At 40.7% G+C, this 5077-nt stretch overlaps 1 pseudogene; it reads left to right on the top strand.

Annotated features, from left to right (window-relative positions):
* Positions 1-1778: 1778 nt before the first annotated feature.
* Positions 1779-2532, top strand: LOC127684761 (glutamine amidotransferase-like class 1 domain-containing protein 1; annotated as a pseudogene).
* Positions 2533-5077: the final 2545 nt, after the last annotated feature.

The following is a 5077-nucleotide window of genomic DNA, read 5'->3' as shown; positions in this document are numbered from 1 at the left end:
CTTGCCTAAGTAATTAAACTTTCATTGTTAATTTTAGCAAGAGTATGTAAGATGCTGTCATGGCTACATTTGAAATTTCAATCTGTAGTTAAATGATTAAACTTTATTTGGGGCAGCAGTTTTAATAAATCACATATACTAGAGATCAGATTTTGTGAGGCTATTCCTATCCATGGGATGCAGAAGTAATAAGCAGAAATCTATAAAAACAGCAACAAAGTTGATGAGAACTATATAATTGAGTTGTGTTAGCTGAACTTACTTGACCAGTCACCTAGAAACACTATTCTCCATGTTAGTCACTGAGTTTTCCATCACCATCAGAGCTTTGGGAGTTTGGAACTTTGATGTTTATTTTCTCATGATTTGGATTGTCCATTAAAGGTGAGATTCATTGAATAAGTACGAATCATTTTATATTTCTCAGATTTATTGTTACATCCAATTAAAATTTGCATAGATAAAAATGAAACATACAAAAATGTTTCTATCTAGTATGCATATATATGTGTTTCTGTGTGTGTTCTTTGCGTGTGTTTGTGTGTGTGTGTGTGTGTGTATGTGTGCGCGCACGCAAGCGAGAGCTCATGTTGAGGTCAGATAACAACTTAATAAATGTTTATCTATATCATATGTATCCCAAGAATTGAGCTTAGGTTGTGAGGCTAAAATTGAAAGCGCTTTAAACCATCTCAGTTGACCCAAACTGATTCTTCATAAATGAATCTGGTTAGGATTACAATAGGTGACATAATATTAACTTTGCAAAATAATCTAAAATTAAGAATTCTTAGATTGCAGACATATTTACATTTTCATACAATTTTTAAGAAATCAATGATGGATATACTTGAAATGTAGACCTCGCAGGAAGGATTATACAAAAATCCCTAGAAGACTGAACTCCCCTGGAAAAGCTTTGGCTTCGTGTCAAGATGGTTTTGCATGCTTGCATATGAATTTTTGCTTTTAGGTAGAAGAGACGGTTTGGGGGACACAGTATCATTTTTCATGCTTCTCATTTCTGCTAATGTTACTAATGATCATAACACCAATCAGTCTTGATCACTCTTTGGCCAAGCCAGATGTGAATAAATCACCAAATAACCAGAGTTACCTTTGGACTCTTGATCCTATATGTGACCCAGAAACTATGAAAGAACTATAGGGCAAATAGGGAACCTTGAGGCAGAAATAGTGTCAAATTGATTTGCCAATTTAGTGGCACATGCTCTTAAGTCTTACACAAAGGGCAATAATTCTAAACGTGATGGGTTTTGCATATTAACATGCTATAGAATAGCAATGTCAAAGGAGAAGCATTTTCCATGATGTTTGTATTCCTCTCTACAGTTAACGTGTGCCATTTCCATGACTAGAGAAAAGAATAATGTGTTTAAGCCTCTATTTTCATTACGTACATTACACTAATGAAATTCTGACACTTCTGTTTCAAAGGAAAGGAATATAGAGATATAAATGTCAAATCACTTTGTACCTCCTGACTTCAAACGAATGAAAACAGCCCTTGGTTGGGCTTTTACTATGATGTTTATAGAGGGATACTCCAAAGAGAAGAAGAACTTACAAGTGCAGCTGAGAGACACAGGGAACAAATGGAACAAATAAACAAAAACAAATGAACAAGTGTCCACCACTCAGTGAACGAAAACTGGAGTGGCCCTCTCAGAAGACATCACCAAGGGCAGAGGGATTTCTGGATAACAGCTGGGTTACTAATAAAAGTTACAGGCACACATCAGTCTGGGTCTGCAGTCATGGTGTTGGACTGGCTGCCCAGCAGGACAGCTGCTCTCCTGGTGGGCATCAGTGCTTCTTGAGGGACAACCCAGTCCTTCCATTGCTACACAGTGGCCAGCGATGCCTTCAATCTACAGAAGGTCATTCCAGGGAGAAAGGCCAGAGGTTTTGTGTATGTTGGGTACAAAACTTCTGCTTCAAGGCATATGTCAGGCTTACTAAGCATGAATCCACAGACAGTGACCATTACCATGACTTCCTGATTCCCAGCTGTCCTGATACCCTGAATGACCTCGCCAACAGTGAGTCCTTGGCTCGACTCCTGCAATACTTCCTCTCTAAGAGCGCACCCATCTGTGCCATTGGTCATGGTATTGCTGCCCTGTGCTGTGCTATGAAAATGGGTCCTAGGTTTTCCAGAGATTTCTGTGTATGAGCTCATCAGGGTACCTGGCTTCATCTGCTTGCCACTGAGCTTTGAAAATATTGTGAAGGACTCTAGTGATGGTTTCCATGCCAATGAGCCTGAGGCTGTGCTTGTGGTGTTGGGCTGCTAACCGGGTCACTAGCCAGAGTGCCAACTCCACTGTTTCTGCTATTTAGATCCTGGTCTTCCCCTACAGAAGCTGGCAGGATGTTTGGATGCTTCCTGATGGCCTAGAAACAATAGCCAAACTCATTATGGCCTCTTCTACTGGACCTTACCAACTTAATGGTGGCCCCAAGCCACCATTTGGACCCTGTGGACTGTTGGAGGCCTCCAGGAAATAAGACTTGTGGAGTAGCACTTATAATGAGACTGAACACCCCTTGATCCATTCTCAGCACGCAATGTGGAATTGCTGGGCAGGCAATCCCAGAGCATTCCAAGAATCATCCACGGTCCATAGTCAGCTGTGGGGTCTTAGGACAGGGGTGTTGATTTTTTGTGGCCTTTGGCTATTCCCATCTCTTTAGCTGTTCACGGGAATCATGAGTAAGGGACCAAAAGGCTGGAGTTTTTCTGAACAGATCTTGCCAAAGGTGAACATCCTATCCCTAAACAGGCAGCATTCTTGAGGCAAAAAATCTACTCTTGTTTAACTTTTGCTGTCCTGTGGTTTTGAATGCAACAGAGGCTCCATCTCAGTCTCACATGGTCCTAGGCCCTTGGAGTGGACACAGTGATGTCACTCAACCTCATATGACATGGGGAAAAATATTAGGGACACACCTTGAGATCCTCTGCCCAAAGGCCTCTAGCTTACAGAAGCCTCAGTCATATACTTTTATAAAGAGCAGGCAAAGATGGGATCTAGCTACATGGAGAAGGGGAAGCCATGGTCCTGTCTCTCAGACCCTGGACAGGCTTTTGCTGAGGAACTGATATGGCCATGTGGCCACTTCCCTTCTGAACATTCTTTTTTTGATGTCGATTCTGGGGCATCTGGCCTAGACAGTAACCTCTAGTGAGCAGCCTTTTAGCCCTAGAATATAGCCTGACCTCTCACCTTTCATCTCCACTTAACTTTGCATGCCCCAAGCCCCAGAGTAGCACCAGTGCCAGCGACCTGGAGGAATACCTTTAGGAAGTTAATAACCTTTAATGACGAAAGTCCAGAGCAAAGTGGAAGAAAGAAACAGGAGAGACCCCGTCCCTGGATTTCTCCCTAGCCTTGCACTGCCTTTGTAGGCCATGAACACTATGCAATGATGGATATTCCAGGACAAAATCCTTAAAAAAAACTAAGACTTTGTGCCAGAGCTGGCTAGTTCAAGCACAGGGTTGGTGGTCTATAAACAACAAATATATTTCACATACTTCTTGAAAAAAATTAGGTCTGGGAACATAGGCCTTCCCAGAAAGCAGACTATCTTTCCTTCTTAAATTCATATAGGCTACCCAGAAATTCTTAAGTTCCTGGAATTTTTATTAAAATTTTTATGTAAATAAGCAATCATCTTGAGGCTATAGTTCCTGGTAACAACATCTATGGATGCAATCAAAACATGAACTTAGATTAGAAAAAAAGTGGATAAGGAAAATGGGGAAGACATTTTCTTAAAGATACATTTTTATTAAAATGCTTATTCTTTCTTAATTCATTCACATTGGGTGTTATAGCACCATTAGTAAATTGTTATTTTTATGAGACTGTTTCACTTAGGAAATTTCTTAATTCATTACATTTTATTAGATCAGCAGTAATGAACCAAAAACAATATCATTTATTTTTATTACTACTGTAGGTTAAATCACAATGATTTATACTGCCAGATTGAAGCAATGACTGTGTAATTACTCGGTTATTGTCAACGATATATTTTTCTTAAATAAGACACTTTAACCACATGTACAGTCGATAAACACAGAAACTTGTGAGGGAAAATATGCAGCCACCATCTTGCACTCCAGGCACCGTGTGCTCCTGGTCTGGTTGGCATGTGAGGAATGTTAGGCAATGGGCAAGCGGCTGGTATAATGAAGACGCAATGTGAGCTTGCCACAGTCAAGTTACTCAGTATTAAAATGTTATTTATAGCATTGTAATCCTAACAGGGCTAATTTTCTTAAGTGGAAACCATACACCGCCATTTTACATAGAGAGTTTTCTGGATGCTTGCTTCTCTGATAAGGAGAATATTTTCTAAGGTTCTATGACCATTATTATTATTTTTTATGACCTTAAAGCTACAATGCTGTCAGGCAATGCTCTTTTGGTCTTACATTTGCACATTCGTCCTCTCTTCCAGGTAGTGAAGAATAGATGTGCTCTGAAACTTTGTAATCTGTAAGGAGCTGACAATCTAAAAGAAGCTGTTTTCTTTTTCTGGGTAAATAGTCTCAGTTCACATAGATGTTGAGATAGCAAATCAGCAAAGAGAGGCTTCATTTAGGAAGTGATGAGAGCAGATGCAGAGACCCAGAGCCAAAAAGTAGGCAGAGTTCTGGGAAGCCCTAGAAAGCAGAGGACGGTGGAAGGATTACAGGAGTCAGAGGGGTTGCGGACAAAGGGAGAATAAGGCCCCCCAAACCATCTCAGCAGGGCTCATAGGGGCTTATAGAGACTGAAGAGATGATCATAGAGCCTGCATGGGTATGCAACAGGCCTTCTGCGGAAATGCTGTGGTTATATAGCTTGACGTTCCCTGTGTTAGGAGTTCCTAACAGTTGGAGCAGGGGATGCCACTGACTCTTTTGCCTGCTTTTGGGACCCTTTTCTTCTACTGAGTGTCTGTGCCCAGTATTAATATAAAGGTTTGTACCTACTCTTATTGTATCACGTTATGCTGTATTTGATTGATATCTGTGGGACACCTGCTCCTTTCTGAAGGG

This window comes from Apodemus sylvaticus, chromosome 5 (genome assembly GCF_947179515.1).
Source record: "Apodemus sylvaticus chromosome 5, mApoSyl1.1, whole genome shotgun sequence".
Classification (NCBI taxonomy): Eukaryota; Metazoa; Chordata; class Mammalia; order Rodentia; family Muridae; genus Apodemus; species Apodemus sylvaticus.
This window is presented reverse-complemented; position numbering and strand designations above follow the sequence as displayed.